Source organism: Anolis carolinensis, chromosome 3 (genome assembly GCF_035594765.1).
Source record: "Anolis carolinensis isolate JA03-04 chromosome 3, rAnoCar3.1.pri, whole genome shotgun sequence".
In the NCBI taxonomy this organism is placed as follows: domain Eukaryota; kingdom Metazoa; phylum Chordata; class Lepidosauria; order Squamata; family Dactyloidae; genus Anolis; species Anolis carolinensis.
The window spans coordinates 257,000,541-257,018,579 of NC_085843.1; the positions used below are offsets into that span (position 1 = coordinate 257,000,541).

Genomic DNA, 18,039 nt, shown 5'->3' on the forward strand with positions numbered 1-18,039 from the left:
ATAAGCAAAACTCTACTGTATAAAATGGCAAAAAATCTATATTTGTTTTTTTGGATTTTTGGATGGTTGGATCTATAGAAAATTTATTTTGAAACAGCAACACCAAAAACAAGCTGAAAAATTATGACCCAGCAATCTTAATACAGCCTTCCTGCCATGAACTCTAACCTTCTCAACTTTTTTTTTTGCAGTTCCAGAAAGTCAGCAAAGGGGATGCTTATTAGATTCCTGACAAGCTGCTAGACATGGCTAGTGGGCAGCTGCTTTCATTTTGGTGTACTGCGATTTGTACCAGCTTCTTTTTAATGAAATACAATTTCTGGAATGGTCTGGAATTTTTTAATAACGTTTTTATTTTACTAATCCTGTGATATGGGGTTTTTGAGTAGCTAGTAATGGAATATATGCAGGGAGAAAATGTATTGGGTTCCTAGCAACCAACTAGAATAAATACAGGATCCTCTTCCTGTGGAGAAAAATATCAGAAACACAGCACATCACTTACTGGATTCTTAAATAAATGGGTTTATTCAAATGACATATAAATTCAGTGTGAAACAATATGCCAGTTTGAACAGAAAATACTTGCCACTGTTGGATAAAAAAAGAAATGAATGCTTTGAATGTGATTTTCCTGCTTCATGGCAGGGGGTTGGACTGGATGACCCATGAGGTCTCTTCCAACTCTACGATTCTATGATTCTGTGAAATGGCAAGGTGGGGATGAATTTCCTTCTAGTGAAGTCTGAACAGAAGGTTCACATTATAACCTTCTAGAATTGCTTCCTCGAGTTGTTTTGATGCACCTTTTAGGACGTGTGGGTGTAACAGGGCTTCTCTTAGCATTCTGAATTCCAAAAGGATTACAAGCTGGAATGACAGGAGATGCAGTGTGTGAGAAGACTGCATCTCTTGTGACACAGCATTACTAAAATGTGTGATTGTTTGTGGTGCCTTTCCACATAGAAATACTTCAAAAAAAATTCTTGCAGAATAGAATGCACAAATCCCCATCGAGACAGGTCTCAACCTGCTTTAAAAAAAAATTAAAAACACACACAACTTTTTCTTATTGTTATTGCAGATGCCAACTTTTGGTATTTTACCCAAAGTAATCCCCTTTCCTCCCAGGGAGAAGAATTCTAAAGCAGGTTTTACCGAATCTTTATTGGTATTTGTAATATACAATGTTTTCCAGTATCAGGTGTCTGAGCTAGAGAGCTGGAGATTACATGAACCAGCTAAAGCTGGCCCTTTGGTTAGCATGGCATGGCTGGAAAACCAGTAAATTCCCATTTTGCCTATTTTCCAACTCCAACCCCCCACTCTCACCCCAGTTCTGTGGATACAGCTTTTGCAATTCTTATGAAGAATTAATTACCAAATATGGAGGGGGGAAATACAACACAACACACAGGGGATCACAAGAGGTAAGAAAAAACTACTGTGGTCACCAGAGAAGATCTCTATAATCTTAGCAATCTTCTAAGCAAGCTCTTTGGCTTTCTACTTTTCACTGTTGAGGAGGGTTTGATTGAGGGAGAGGGCTTGTTCAGGTATCCCTTCCATCAGAGAAGCACCTCCTGGGTGGCAATGGATACTTGGTGGTATTGCTGCAGTTACCTTAGTTACAATGGGAGCAGACCTATCTTCCTTTGTGGTACTCTTCTTCTTGCCTTGCTGTTTAATGCAGAAGGTAAAAAGGAAAAATCAGCAACAGCATTTCTAACTCCATTTTTACAAAAAACTGATGAGCCATCTATGACTGAACAGTGGTAGGATGATGCTAAGTTCCCAGAACATCCTTCTACCATTGTGTAGTTATGGCTTGTTTCACCATGTCATGATACTGAGTCTTTTAAACACCTTTTCAGTCTCTTGGAAAGAACAATGTTATTTGCAAAGGGTAAAGAACTTTTCCCCTTCTTGCTTAAGTGTCTACCTGTTGAATCCTGTTTCAACTTCCATCACTTCATGCCTGATATACTATGTTGTCTGTTTCCCGTCTTTCGGCATCTTTGGAGGCTGTGCTGAGTTCTGACCACCAGGAGGTGCTATTGCCCCATCTCCCTGCCAAAGAGCTTTCTTTGTTGGCAAACCTCCTCCTTTTTCTGATCGAAACACCGATCCTAAATACCTCCCTGCTTTAATGTGGTTTCTGTTTATCTAGTCATATTTGTTTTCAAACTGCTGGGTAGGCAAAAGCTGGGCTAAAGGTCAGGAGCTCACCCTGACCCAAGCTTCAAACTGTCAACCTTCTGGATGACAAGATTTATTGCAGCTTGGCGATTAACCTGCTGTGCTAAAGCCTGGCTAGTGACACTGAAATTTATTTATTTATTTATTTAATTTATATACTGCTCTTCTCCCCCAGGGGGACCCAGAGCGGTCTTACATAATGGTATACTGCCATACTCACTCTCCTTGGGCAGCTACGAGGTGTGGCTCTGGTAAAGAAGACCTTGGAGTCTCTGAGGCAACAGCTTAAAACCATTGGACCTGAATAGTTTCATGAAGGACATTTATCCACAAAGCTAAGCCACTCCCTCTCACCCCAGTTAGGGAGATGGTGTGCCACCTCCATTGATAGCCAAACAAACATTTCATCACTGTCAAGTAAATAAATGGAGACATAAAATGAAATGAAATGAAATTGGAATGCTGCAGCTATGGTTAGTTAATAATAAAATGAATTAAAAAAACTTTATTCATATTCTGCCCTATCTCCCCAATGGGACTCAATTATATTTGGCTATAATTCTTACTGAAATCAGAGTAGATTATCAGGATGTAAATAAATGTTTCAGATCAGGACATGAGTATGAAAAAGAAACTAGAAAGGTTTAAAATGCAATATAAACTGCTCTTTACATACACAACTCTGCTTCCCCCCTCCCTGCACTATTTTTGTTCCCCCTTCACCCACCCACCCAGTTTTTTTTCTTGTGCCAGCTTTGGCATACTGCAAATTATGTTTTATGTGCTTAAATGATAAGGCACCCCAGATGCTTGATGTGCTCAGTTGTTTAGGCTTCACACCTTCAAAACAGTTTTTCTGTTTTGGAATTGATGGACATCTTAATTATTCTGCAGCTGGAAGTGTTAATTATACTGAAGAACAAGCTGATAATTCACATGTACTAAAGGTTCCCACAGTGGTGTTGCCAAGGTAAGCTTGAACATCATTTACTCTTTTATGAAAACACATATGCTTTGCAAATGCTCCTGGAAACAAAGTTATCGAGCAGGTTTTGGTTCTAATTTTGGCTGCTTTTATTAGAGCAAATCAGGCAAATTTGATATTGCCATAGGCATGTCTTTTTTGAAACTAGTGCCTTACCTCTGCACTGTTTATATACATTAAGTCAATGAAGCTTATATCTCTTAAGAAGGAGTATGGCATTAACTAATATTGTGTGAAGTATCTCAGAATTTTCCACTATTTTCTATAAGTGTAATAAATCATGTCTGGATGAAAGGCTCTTGCACATTGCATCTCCCTATGACTTAAAATACTCCTACAACCTCATCACATTGAGAGGGGAAAGCATGGGCGACCACCCTTTTAACATAGAAAATCACCCCTCTTATATCGTCAGCAGTCCGTTTCGAGTTCTGCCTCCCCACTACCAGTAAGAGCTGGCAGTAAATTCATCTTACATTCACCACAAGGTAAATATTAATTTTTTATCAGGAGAAACAGCCATATTTGAAACCAAGAGATCCCCTACCCTACCCAAAGCCCCTTACACTAAAAGAGACTGACACCAGTTTAAAACCACTTCTTTCCATAGGATAAAATAGTTCTGCCCAAACCTCATAGATACATGAGACAGTGATCAAGGTTAAAACAATTTCTTTCCATGGGATCATATTGTTCTGCATCAATAGGATACAAGAGCTAGTGATCCAGGTTACAAACATTTCTTTCCATCAGATCCAATGGTTCTGCATTGAACCCCATAAGATACAAGAGGCTGTTGATGGTTAGGCAATGAAACAGGATCAGAAACTTTGATGGTTTCCATCCCATTTGTTTTTCAGTTGGAACCATGGGAGTAAAGCATGATAACAGGTAGGAGCTTTGAACATAATTGTTGGCCCGTGTTCAGTTTCCTCCTTTCAGGACATTTCTGCCTGTTTTCAACCCTAGAACATGTGATGATCTCCGTGCCTCTCCATGCTTGAAAAGAGTCCTACCGGGGGAAAATTTCTCAATGTGATGAGGTTGATTGCCAGAGTTCCCTCCTTTCAGGACACTTCTTCCTCCTTTCAATTATGGAGGGCTATGTTTGAAGGTTGGAAATAGTTTAAGTCATGTGATGAGTTCAATGCCTCTCCATGCTTGAAAAGAGACTGAAGTGTCCTACGACTGGGAAATTTCTCAATGTGATAAGGTCACTGGTTTCTGCTCAGATTGGATTACTACTTCCATTCTATGTATGTAACTCTGTTTTACCAGAAACATCCTTAATGTGTATACATCTAAGCAAAGTAACTTTGAGAAAGAAAAACTTTGACAAAAAGCTCTAACATGTATGTTAAGGGAAGGCAATTTTCCCAATCCTGTTGCCAGTTTCACCTAGAGTACATCTACTAAAGTGGGGACATGAGTCACCACTATCATAATATTCCACTTATTCACTGAATAGACTCCAGTTGGGACAAGCAATAGGATTCCAGTCAGTGTTCCCTCTTCCTGTGGGCTCTGCAAAATCCTAATGTTTGCACAATTGTTTATTCACCAGCTTTAACATCTTCCATCAGTTCTCATTGCTATATTTGTTGTGATTGAAAACATTTTCCTAGAAGTGAAAAGCACATTTACTGCACAGATGATTCCAAAATCATGTTGCCTGTTAATTTTATTCAAATTACTATTCTACATAGAAATTTGATATATTATTCTGATATAAGGTTTTGTCCCCTAAAAAAAGCAGTACTTTCTTGGTGGGTGGGGGTAATTTTAATGATATTACCCATGATGTTTGAAGGTGGGAAATCACAAGTGTTCACCAATATACTCTAAATATTCTATATCAATTTGTTTACTTTTATAACATGCCAGAATGCTCTCCTAATAAGTTTACTATCTTCAGTTATATGAAATTTTATTCTACTGAGAGTCATAAATCCCATCGTAGAAAAGAAATTAAACCAGAAACTTTGCCTCAGCTCTTTGCAGCTAAAGCAAGTTGTAACAATAAAAAAAATTAAAAACCAGCATTTTAAAAATCTCTATGTGCATTTTTAGCCAGTTTAGGTAAAGGTAAAGGTTTTCCCCTGACATTAAGTCCAGTTGTGTCCGACTCTGGGGGGTTGGTGCTCATCTCCATTTCTAAGCAAAGAGCTAGTGTTATCCATAGACACCTGTAAGGTCATGTGACCACCATTACCTTCCTGCCAGAGCTGTACCCATTGATCTACTCACATTGCAAGTTTTTGAACTGCTACGTTGGCGGAAGCTGAAGCTAACAGCGGATGCTCACTCCGCTCCCCAGATTCGGACCTGCAACCTTTCGGTCTACACGTTCAGCAGCTCAGAGCTTTAACCTGCTGCACCACCAACAGCCAGTTTAACCTATTGGCAAAACATTTTAATCTCAAGGCCAACACTCAAACTGTACAAACTGGTGGAAGGCCCCTGATCATGCTACACTGTAGCAATAATGCATTCTATAATTAAATTGACTCTGTTGCCATCACACCACATTGTTGAATCATGTTTAGCTTGCTCTGAAATCCTAGATTCTTTTCATACATACGTCTGTGAAGCCAGGTGTCACCCACTTGTATTTGTGAATTTAATTTGTCCTTACATTTATCACTGTGTGACCTTATTTTCTTAGTACATGCCCAATTTTGCAATGCTGACTCAATATTGCCTTCCTGTTTGGTGCCACCTGCAAATGTGATGGGCATGTCCTCTATTCCATCATCCAAAGCATGTAAAACATGCTGGACAAAACCTAGCCCAGGACAGAATCTATGACACCTATTACTACTTCTCTCCAGGATGGCATATGACCATCGGCGAGTACTCTTTGGAGTTTGTCTATTAATCAGCTACAAACCCATATCACAGAAGGATCATCCAGACCATATTTTACCAAGATGGGCCTTATCAAATACCTTACTGTAATAAAGAAATACTATAACCATATTATTCCTAGTTTTGTAACTCTATCAAGGGACAGGGAGAGAAGGAGAGGGAACATTAGCCTGCCATGACTTGTTTTTGAGAAGTTAACACTGGGTCTTATTAATCTCGGTGTTCTTTTCTAATTGCTCACAGACTGAATGTTTAACCATCTGGTTTGGAACCTTTTGTTATTTATGTATTTTGAGCATTTATAGCCAACCTTCAGCCAAAAAGGATCTCGGGCCATTTCACAAAGTAACAGTCCAGCAAATGATGGCTGCTGCTTTCTTTCTTGGAGGCCACAACAGTGGTAGTTGGGATGAATGGCGGTCCCTTCATCAGCTTCTGGAACAAAATCATGATACTAGTCTCATAAAATAATTTCATTTCATCTTGATTAACTTACTTCCTTTTCCTTGAATTGCCATTACTAAGCTACTTCAAAAGTTTCTTGAAACCTTCACTAAGTTAATGTGTGTGAAGCAATGAGTTTCATGCAAGTTTCTATGACTGTTTTTAATCATGTTGTAGTTTTATTGTTTGGTGACTTGTTTAATGTTTTTATTTGATTTGTATTGTCGTACCCGGGCACGGCCCCATGTAAGCCGCCCCGAGTCCCTTCGGGGAGATGGGGCGGGATATAAGAATAAAATTATTATTATTATTATTATTATTATTATTATTATTATTATTATTATTATTATTGTGATGACTCATGGGCCTTGTAGTCCTGCTCATGACATTGTAATGCCTGATGAAGAAGAAAACTTGGGTTTTTTACCTTCCCAGTCAGAACTGGAATCTTCTCAGCCAGATCTTTCCCAGGCAGATCTGGGAACCTTGCACCTGCAAGAAAGTTGTGTCCCAGAAGTATGTCAAACAAACCCTGAGCCTACATCTCCCGTGTTCTCTCGCCATGAGTTTTGTAAACAACAGAGGGGTTTGGAAGCAGCTTCGCGCAGGAGTGCGAGGATAGCAGCTAAGAATGTACCCAATTAAGTCTGCTTTTCGTGAGAATCTTTAAGGAGTCAAACATCTGGTCTCAGAGTTTAGCTTTCGTTTCTGGTTCCCAGAGAACTGCTTCGGCGGGAAAGTTAGACTCTATATAGGTGTTTTACCCGCGTAGTAACTTCGCGGAGTCAATTCGTCAGCCTCCGGAGCGAGTTGTGTCTGGACAGCGCGCTCCGATTCAAGCCTCGTTCCTGCTCAAGCCTTGCCTTGTTTCCAGCCTTCGCTCCTGTTTCCCAGCCTTTGTTTACCTACGGATCTTGCCTTGTTTCCCAGGACTAAACCTTGCCTTGTTTCACGGATTTTACCAAGTTATTCCACGGACCTTGTTCTTGTTCCTCGTTACCTTGTTCCACGTTTCAAGCCTTGTTTCAAGTATCAAGTTATTTCCTAGCCTTGCTCAAGTTCATGGACTAAAGGACCTTGTCATCTCCCCTCACTTTGCCTGGCAAAGTGAGTGTTTCGGTTATTGGATTACAACTTTGGACCTTAATATTTCATATTGGACATTGTTTCTTTGGACTAATTTTGACCTTTCCTGAAAGGTCTGCTTCTGGACTAACTTTTACATTTGCTTTTACTAACTTTATATATTTCCTTAATAAAGATATTAGATAGAATCTGGCCTCTGCGTATGGTTATTGGTGCTCTGTAGCCTGGGTCGTGACAGTTTGACTCCGCCACCCTAAGCACCAATTAACCTCGGCCAGAATGTCTACCGGAACCGTACCTGGGCCGAGCGGCCAGCCGATTACCTACACCATCGACAAGGATGAGGTGGACCGAATCCGTGATAAGCTCAATGCACAGGATGGGGAAATAAAGGGTTTGAAGGAACGCGGAATCCGTCTTCCGGCCATGGCGTTGCCAACCAAGTTTACTGGAGAAGCTTCTAAGGTTCATGTTTTCCGTCGCCAATGCCAAGCTTATCTAGAGGCCCGTGATGCCGAGTTTCCCCAGGAAGACATCAAGGTGGCGTGGATTTACAGTCTCCTAGACGGGCCAGCGGCTAACTGGGTGACGGCTCTGTTCGACCAAGCCTCCCCACATCTAAGGTCAGCGCAACATTTCTTGGACCACCTTAAGGCGACCTGGGGAATCGAGGACAATTTGGAGGCCACCGGGCACAAACTCCGCCGCCTCTTCCAAGGAGACAGACCCATGTCTCAGTACATAGCCGAGTTCCGAGTGCTGGCCCACAACACCGGCTGGAACGATGTTGCCCTCAGAGGACAATTTCGGGAGGGTCTCAACATTGAAATGCTGGAGGAAATCTCCAAGGTGGATCCTCCCCAAACGCTGGAAGCACTCATCGATCAATGTTTACGGGCTGAAGTCATGATTGCCAACAGGAAACAGTGGGTACGAGGCCAGAGCGGTAGAGCTGGGGCAAAACCCCCCGCTCCCGCCAGCGTTCAGCCGCGTCCAGTGTGGAGACCCCCACCACCATCCCCATACCCCAGAGGGAGCGAGGAGGTGCCGATGCAGTTGGGCAATGTGCGTCCCAGATTAGATGCCGCCGAGAAGGCCCGCCGCCAACGCCTAAATCTCTGCTGGTATTGCGGGAATGGGGGCCACTTCGCCAGAGAGTGCCCAGCCAAAGGGAAGCCCGCCGCCCGTCTTGCGGCGGCGTCCTCCACGGAGACGAAGGCGTCTGAGGCGGCTGGCACACAGCCGGCGGGGGAAGCCAACGACCGGGCGTAGAGAGGCTCGCCAACCCGGTCAAGAAACCCGTTCAAGAGCCGCCAACCGGGGTCCTGTTCCTTCTAGTGGTCACCTTATGGTCAGCAAAAAAGGGACCCGTCATGATCCACGCCATGATAGACTCAGGAGCTACCAACAATTTCATTGATAGAGAGTATGCCGACTCTCTGGGATTACAATATCATGACTTCAAGAATGCCCGTGTGGTGCAAGCCATCGATGGCCGCCCTCTCAAGACGGGCCCCGTAAGCCAGTGGTCGGAACCCACCAGGATGTGGATAAGGGAACATATGGAAGAGATTTCCTTCTTTGTTACTGAGGTTCCCCATTTCCCTGTGATTTTGGGGATTCCATGGCTGACACTTCACGACCCAAGCATCTCCTGGTCCAACAGAGAACTGCAGTTTGCTTCAAAGTACTGCCAAAATCATTGCCTCGTAGCCAAGGTCTGCCATGCCACAGACACCGAGCCCATTATCACCTTGCCAAAGAAGTACTCCGAGTATTGGGATGTATTCAATGAAAAAGAAGCCGAAAAGTTACCCCCACATAGACCTTATGACTGTGCCATTGACTTGGTGGAGGGGGCCCCGATCCCGCGAGGGCATCTCTACTCCCTGACTGAACCAGAGCAAGAAGCTCTCAGGGAATTCATAGAGACAAACCTTCGCAAGGGATTCATCAGACCCTCTCAATCCCCAGCCGCCTCCCCAGTGATGTTTGTGAAGAAGAAGTCAGGGGAATTACGCTTGGTGGTGGACTACAGAGCATTGAATAATATCACCAAGCGGAACAGCTATCCCCTGCCCTTAATCTCGGATCTACTAGACCGACTTCGAGGAGCCAAGGTTTACACCAAGCTGGATCTTCGGGGAGCTTACAACTTAGTTCGCATCAGAGAAGGGGACGAGTGGAAGACCGCCTTCCAGACTAAATTCGGATTATTCGAGTCCCGAGTTATGAATTATGGATTATGCGGAGCTCCCGCAACGTTCCAGCATTTTGTCAATGACATTTTCCAGGACTATCTAGATAGGTTCTTGATAATCTACCTGGACGATTTTTTGGTGTTTTCTAGATCACAATCAGAACATGAGAACCACGTCAAAATGGTGTTACAACGATTGCGGGATCATGGACTTTATGCCAAGCTGGAAAAATGCGCTTTTGATCTACAAGAGGTAGATTTCCTTGGATACCGTATCTCGCCTCTAGGGCTCTCCATGGATCCAGCCAAGGTTTCAGCAGTATTGGAATGGCGGGCGCCAACTAACAAGAAGGAGGTGCAGCGATTCTTGGGGTTCGCGAACTACTACCGCAAGTTCATTCCAGATTTTGCCCGCTGGTCTGACCCAATCACTAGCTGCATCCGTGGAAAACGGCCCTTCCGCTGGACTGATCAAGCAGAGAAAGGGTTCCAGCAACTAAAGAAATTATTCACATCCCAGCCAATCCTTCAGCATCCAGATCCTGAAACCCTTTTTGTGGTGCAAGCGGACGCCTCTGATGTGGCAATTGGGGCTGTGCTCCTACAACCGGTGGGAGATCACCTTCATCCTTGTGCCTATTATTCTCGTCAACTAACCGCACCAGAGAGGAACTATACCATTTGGGAAAAAGAACTATTAGCCATAAAGGCAGCTTTTGAAACTTGGAGACATTGGCTAGAAGGGGCCAAATTTCCCATTGAAGTCCACACTGATCATCGGAATCTAGAACATCTAAGAACTGCCCGCAAGCTAAATCAAAGGCAGCAACGTTGGGCTTTATTCTTTGAACGTTTCAACTTCCAGATTCATTATGTGACCCCAGCCCAAACCAAGCAAGCAGACGCCCTGTCACGTAAACCGGAATACGCTGCAGGACGCAAGGAGACCTTTGAATCCCAACTACTACAACCCGAGAACTTTGCCACGCTCACAGTGGGGAACACCAAATCCACTCCCATTGATTCAACTCCCCCTACTCCAGGGCCCATCTGTGCTCAAGAAATCAGGGCTAGTCAGCAAGCAGATGCCTGGGCGCAGGACCAACTTCGTCAAGGTCTGCACTTTCCCTTTTCGCTTAAAGATGGACTGCTTTGCTATAGAAATCATGTTTATATCCCACCCGGACCGGGCAGGGAAAAAGCACTTCGTCTGTGTCATGACTGCAAACCAGCAGGGCATTTCGGACTATTTAAAACCATGCATTTGATCCTAAGAGATTTCTGGTGGCCCAAGATCCGCAAGGATGTGGAAAAATATGTTAACACCTGCCCAGTATGCCAGCGCTCCAAGATAAGAAGGGAGAAGCCCTCAGGGCTTCTACACCCCCTTCCTAACCCATCTCGCCCATGGGAAATAATTTCTGCGGATTTTATCACTGACTTACCACCTTCCTGTGGATTCACCACGATCCTAGTGGTGGTGGACCTTTTCACCAAGTTAGCCCATTTCATTCCCTGTGAAGGTCTTCCCACGGCCCAAGAGACTGCAGATTTATTCCTCCAACATGTTTTCAGACTACATGGATTGCCCAAGAGTTTGGTCACAGACCGTGGATCCCAATTCACCTCTCGTTTCTGGAAGGCACTACAAAAACTATTGGGCATAGACTCTCGTTTATCTTCAGCTCATCATCCCCAAACGGATGGGCAAACGGAGCGCACCAATGCCACTTTGGAACAGTACCTTCGCTGTTATGTAAACTACCAACAGGACAATTGGGCTTCTCTGTTACCACTGTCGGAATTTGCCTACAACAATGGAGTCCAGGCTTCTACAAAAGAAACGCCGTTCTTTGCAAACTACGGCTTCCATCCACGTTTCTTTCCCCCTGTCATTGAAACTTCAGAAGTTCCCGCAGCAGAAGATTGGCTGCAGGAACTCACAGCGGTGCAACAACTTTTGCTCCAGCAACTGGAACAAGCCAAGGAGGACTATAAACGTCACGCGGACAAACATCGCCAGCCGGGCCCCGAAATCAAGGTAGGAGATCGGGTTTTTCTGTCCACTCGCTTTTTGCCCTCCCATCGCCCTTGCCGGAAGTTAGATGCCCGTTTCATTGGCCCCTATCCAGTGGTGGCGCAATTAAACCCCGTGACTTTCAAACTCCAACTTCCACGTTCAATGCGCATTCACCCAGTGTTTCACCGCTCCCTGCTCCTTCCGGCGGATGGTGTGCGGCCAGATGTAGACCGGCCGGCCCCCGTCCCTATTTTGGTGGATGGGGAGGACGAGTTCGAGGTTCAGGACATTTTAGATTCTCGCTTTCACCGCCGCCGCCTGCAATATCTCATTGACTGGGTGGGTTTTGGCCCTGAGGAACGCTCTTGGGAAGACGCCTCCACAGTCCATGCTCCTGATCTAACCCGTCGCTTTCATCAGACCTATCCCGCCAAGCCACGACCTCGCGCCTCGGGGAGAGAGTCCCAGTTTGGGAGGGGCCTTGAGGAGGGGGATAGTGTGATGACTCATGGGCCTTGTAGTCCTGCTCATGACATTGTAATGCCTGATGAAGAAGAAAACTTGGGTTTTTTACCTTCCCAGTCAGAACTGGAATCTTCTCAGCCAGATCTTTCCCAGGCAGATCTGGGAACCTTGCACCTGCAAGAAAGTTGTGTCCCAGAAGTATGTCAAACAAACCCTGAGCCTACATCTCCCGTGTTCTCTCGCCATGAGTTTTGTAAACAACAGAGGGGTTTGGAAGCAGCTTCGCGCAGGAGTGCGAGGATAGCAGCTAAGAATGTACCCAATTAAGTTTGCTTTTCGTGAGAATCTTTAAGGAGTCAAACATCTGGTCTCAGAGTTTAGCTTTCGTTTCTGGTTCCCAGAGAACTGCTTCGGCGGGAAAGTTAGACTCTATATAGGTGTTTTACCCGCGTAGTAACTTCGCGGAGTCAATTCGTCAGCCTCCGGAGCGAGTTGTGTCTGGACAGCGCGCTCCGATTCAAGCCTCGTTCCTGCTCAAGCCTTGCCTTGTTTCCAGCCTTCGCTCCTGTTTCCCAGCCTTTGTTTACCTACGGATCTTGCCTTGTTTCCCAGGACTAAACCTTGCCTTGTTTCACGGATTTTACCAAGTTATTCCACGGACCTTGTTCTTGTTCCTCGTTACCTTGTTCCACGTTTCAAGCCTTGTTTCAAGTATCAAGTTATTTCCTAGCCTTGCTCAAGTTCATGGACTAAAGGACCTTGTCATCTCCCCTCACTTTGCCTGGCAAAGTGAGTGTTTCGGTTATTGGATTACAACTTTGGACCTTAATATTTCATATTGGACATTGTTTCTTTGGACTAATTTTGACCTTTCCTGAAAGGTCTGCTTCTGGACTAACTTTTACATTTGCTTTTACTAACTTTATATATTTCCTTAATAAAGATATTAGATAGAATCTGGCCTCTGCGTATGGTTATTGGTGCTCTGTAGCCTGGGTCGTGACAATTATCCAGATTTATAATGTATAGAACTAGCCTTCAGGAACAAAAAATGATCAAATGGGAAAGTAAAATGAGATATAAAATGTAAAACATGGAATGGTACAGTTACAGCAAATACAACTAGTGCTTAGGGTGCACAAGGAGACAAAGGGTGCATCTACATTGACTATTTAAATCAGTGTGGCCCTAATCAGCCACATGGCAGTTAAATGCCACACGGAGCTGATCTGGCTTAATTTGGGAAAGGCTGTTCAGCTGTTTGGATTAAAACAAATGTGTGTGTGTCAGTAAAGGAGCCATACAAGGACAGGGATATTACAAAATGGAGCTTGGATACAGCCCTCATGTATATTCAGCCCAAGTTGTGGGATTAAAAGTGGAAGAAATTATTTCGCAAATCTGTTGATTAGAATCATAATCAGGAGTGCAGTCAGGAGACAACAAAATGAAGACGACGACAACAACAACAACAATCCATTTTTCTTTTGGCTTGAGGTGAGGCACAACATAGTCAAATACATCTATAAAAGCAAATATTAAAACATAGTTAAAATATAGCCGTAAAAGCATATATTAAAACATATGTACATACATAAATTACAATAAATGAAACAAAAGTTAAATCACACTAGAATGTACTTGTAAAATTCATAGTTTAAAAGCTGACTGGGTAAGCCTACTGGAAGAGATAGGTCTTTAGCTGTATTTTAAATTCTGACAGATCATTTAGCTGTCAGAGCTCTTCTGGCAGGTCATTCCACAGTCTTGGGGCAGTCCATGGAAAGGTCGTCTGGGTGATAGTTGCAAATCATATTCCTCTCCCATAAGAATTCTACCCACCATAACATTGTCCTCCACTCTCCAAATTTTTAACACATAAAAGTTAGATGAGCATTTAAAAATACATGTTAGGCATACAAAGACAAGGGCAGACAAAGTTACCAAGTGAATGTGAACATTGCAAATATAAAGATTCTAGGATTAAAAGATTTTGGGTGTTTGCCTCCTTGAAATGCTAGGAACTTGAGATACAATTTCTGTACTCCCAATTAACCTAGATTTGCTTTGGTTGCTGAACTTGACTACATAGATTTGTGTTTCTTTCTAGTAATTGATCCTATTCCTAGTTTTGAGAATTTCAGATTTAATAAATCTCTGATATATTTAAATAAATAGGGGGGGCTGTCTAATGAAAAGGGTTAGGACATAGATTAATTTAATCACAAGAAAGCCAGAGAAAACTAAGAATCAAAAGTGAAGCAGTCATTTTGAAGCACTACACAGACATTTGGCTGACATACAGCAAGTATAGATCCTTACTGATAGCTTTAAACAGTGAGGGACCAATTTGGACATTGATTTTAAATGTCTTATAGAACAATATCTGATGAGCTAAAATACCTAAACTCTAGTGCTGGAATAAGTAGGTTTGAAAATGTAATTCATCTGTAACTCTTAAATAGCTGCTGAAAAGGAAGTTCTGCATTCTGTGCCTCCTTTCAGTCTTTCCACAGCAAATTTTGGAGACATCAGAGGCAAATCTTCAGACCAGTAATAAATTAATTAGACTCAATCCACAAAAGAACAGGGTAAAAAAGACAATAAATGTCTGGAGGGGTAGAAAAGAGTTTTTCAAGCTACAGAAATCAAAGAAGGCAGAATGTATAAAAGAAGAAGAAGAAAAGGATAATACAAAGAAAACATGTGGTGCACCATACAGGGAGGCAGTGAAATAGAATCTTTAAAATAATAACACAAAGGACACCAGAGAAAGAATTCAGAACTTTAAAGGCTCACAAGAAAAGGAATTAAAACAAAGAGAAAGCTACAGAAATTTCAGAGAGGAGGAATGGGAACTTTAAAAGCAACAGTGCTTGACTGTTAGCCAATTACACCAGTAGGTCCTGATCTTTAACTTGTGAAGACCTGGAAGAAATAAAGCTCAATGATAATTATTATTAGGCAACATGTTACAGTTGCAGGATGTAAATAAACAATAGTTCTGAAATATAACTCAGTCTGTATATGAAAAGGATCGGTATTTCAACCCAAGGTAATTAACACAATGTGCATATAAAGGATATGATTTTATAGTCATTGTTGGTCTACATCCTTTCATATATGACACAAAGAGTATGTGTCATTACTTCATAGTGAACTCATTTGAATTTTGTGGGGCTTACAACCAGGGTAATTATGCATAAGATTGCATTGTTAATATTCTATTAAACAGGATGATTTTTCCTCCTTTTCTTCCTTCCTTCCCTAACTGACAATAAAACATTACATATATTATTTCTATTGTTACTATATTAATATCAGCATTTTATTTTCTGCCTTTCCCCCAGAACTGTGGTTCAAAGTTTTTTGCAGCAACTAGAATACATACAAATAAAAACAAGGAAATAAAACCATGCAAAAACAGTTAATATGTAATTAAACTCTCCATACAACTAGAACCTTTAAAACATATAGGCAAACATAAAATTTATAAAAAGGCAAACATAAAAACAATAGATCATCACATTACTAAAGCTTGGTGGTGAAAAATCACTTACCAGCAGCAGAAGAATAGTTTCGAGCCCGGGGATAACCATTGAGAAAATCCTCTTCTACATTCCTAACAAATGTGCCTGTCCTGAAAATCTCAGTGCCTGGGCTGACATATATGGGATAATATGGGCCTGAGTGATTATAGGGCTTTGTAGATAATGACCAACATTTAGTAGATTAATGGTTAAAGGAATTTACGGATTAGACCAGTGCAGTAGAGGGTTTTTGTATTGACATAGGTCTGTTTCTCATCAAAAGATAGTTTGGTCCTGGCATTATAGTACCTAGAAATGTTTCTACATGGGAGGCATACCAAAGGGGATGATTCAATGATCCTTTATAATCCCCTTGGGGTGTTAGGAATGGCATGTATGTTGTTAGCAATTTAATCATCCTCTAGAAATTCTGAGCAACTAATGTTTAAGTCTATTATACTTATCAGAATGGTATTCTGTATTTATTCTAGTAATATTCTGTCCATTGTACTGAGAGAGAAGAAGCATGCTCCATCATGTACACCTTCTAATTTCAATGTAAAACAGGAACCTTTGGAATGTCATTCCATCTCTATTAAAGGAGTTTCCATTAATCTGTGTTAGGCACATTAAGATCACCTGGAAATTTAATAAGGGACCCTTGCATTCAGATAAGTCAGATCTATGGGATTTCAGGAAATGGCATCTCAATCTTCAGGCTTTCCTAAGCATATAGAGCAGTGGTTCTCAACCTGGGGGTCCACAGATGTTTTTGGTCTACAACTCCCAAAAATCACAGCCAGTTTTCCAGCTATTAGGATTTTAGGGAGTTGTAGGCCAAAACACCTGGGGACCTAAAGGCTGAGAACCACTGATATAAAGTGACTCAATCAAGGAAGCTGCGGCCCTGAGATTGCATGGTTTCAACAGGTTTATTGATAACATGGACACTTGGAAGTCTCTTATTCACAAGGTCACCAAAAGTCAACCTGATGACAATCAACAACAATAGGAAGTGTCATATTGGCCATGTAGCAAAATACAACAAAATCCCTGCGTATCTCACCTTTGTGGATTTTGGCTTTTGTTATATTTTGCTGCATATTCTACAATATAATTCTACAGTTATATAATTGTGCAGTTTTATATATTGCACAATTATATACAGTATATGCATATATAATATGTAAATATATTTTATTTCGTAAGAGTAAGCTTTTGAGATAGAATGAAGCTTATTTTTAGAGTTCGTGTGTAAATTCAGTATTTGCTGGTGGAACTTTTGAAATCTCTTTCCTCTTGGTTAGAGCTCCCTTTGTTGCCCAAAAACCAAATGTGAAACTTCCTCAGCTCCCTAGTGGAAAGAGCTGTTAGGAAGCCCCTCATTAGATTGCCATGGCTGGTAGCCTCACTTGCTTTCAGGGTCCCACTGGAGTCTCCTATTCTGCAAGTGGAGTGCAACTGGCCGTTTTCTGTTAAATGAAGCAATGCATTTTCTCATTATCCCTATAATCCTTCATAAAATCCTCTTAAGCTTCAGAGATAGTGTGTTTTCCTGAGATCTACAGCTTGATTACTTGCTGTACAGTGTCATATTGCACTTAGCACATTACATATTTATTTCATCTTAACTTCTGTCAAATGTTCATTGGTCTTTGCAATGAGCTAAAGGATGAAGATGAATTCTTGATCTACTGTTTCCATGATATTTCATTGCAGATCATGAATTCTTGGCTCACGTCAATTCCTAGCTCTCCTATTCACAGAGAAAGAAAAATATTCTTTCAGTTCACTTTTCACCAAGATCATATTTAGCAAATCTCTGGCATTTTTTACTGTCTCAGAATATTTATATATTTTTCCTCCTTTGATACAAAAAATGAGATCTATTTATGGATTGGGTTAAAAACTGGATAAAATTTGTTAAATCACATAAGAACAAATCAAAATATAGGTGTGAGTAAAGTAAGGTAAGCATTTTCAAATTGTATTGTTTTCACTAGGAATAATGTATTTATTTATTTATTTATTTATTTATTTATTTATTTGCAGTATTTATATTCCGCTCTTCTCACCCCGAAGGGGACTCAGGGCAGATCACATTACACATATAAGGCAAACATTCAATGCCTTAACATAGAACAAAGACAAGACAAACACGGGGCTCCGAGTTGGCCTCGAACTCATGACCTCTTGGTCAGAGTGATTTGTTGCAGCTGGTTGCTCAACAGCCTGCACCACA

The 18,039-nt window shown here is 41.9% G+C and overlaps 1 long non-coding RNA gene across 1 annotated transcript in view; it reads left to right on the forward strand.

Annotated features, from left to right (window-relative positions):
• The first annotated feature begins 2,957 nt into the window (after window positions 1-2,957).
• The window catches only part of LOC134298099 (uncharacterized), a 40,493-nt gene continuing 25,411 nt past the window's right edge, over window positions 2,958-18,039 (forward strand). Inside the window, exon 1 of the long non-coding RNA XR_010005074.1 lies at window positions 2,958-3,169. This is a non-coding gene — a long non-coding RNA (uncharacterized LOC134298099). The remainder of the gene's footprint in view (window positions 3,170-18,039) is intronic.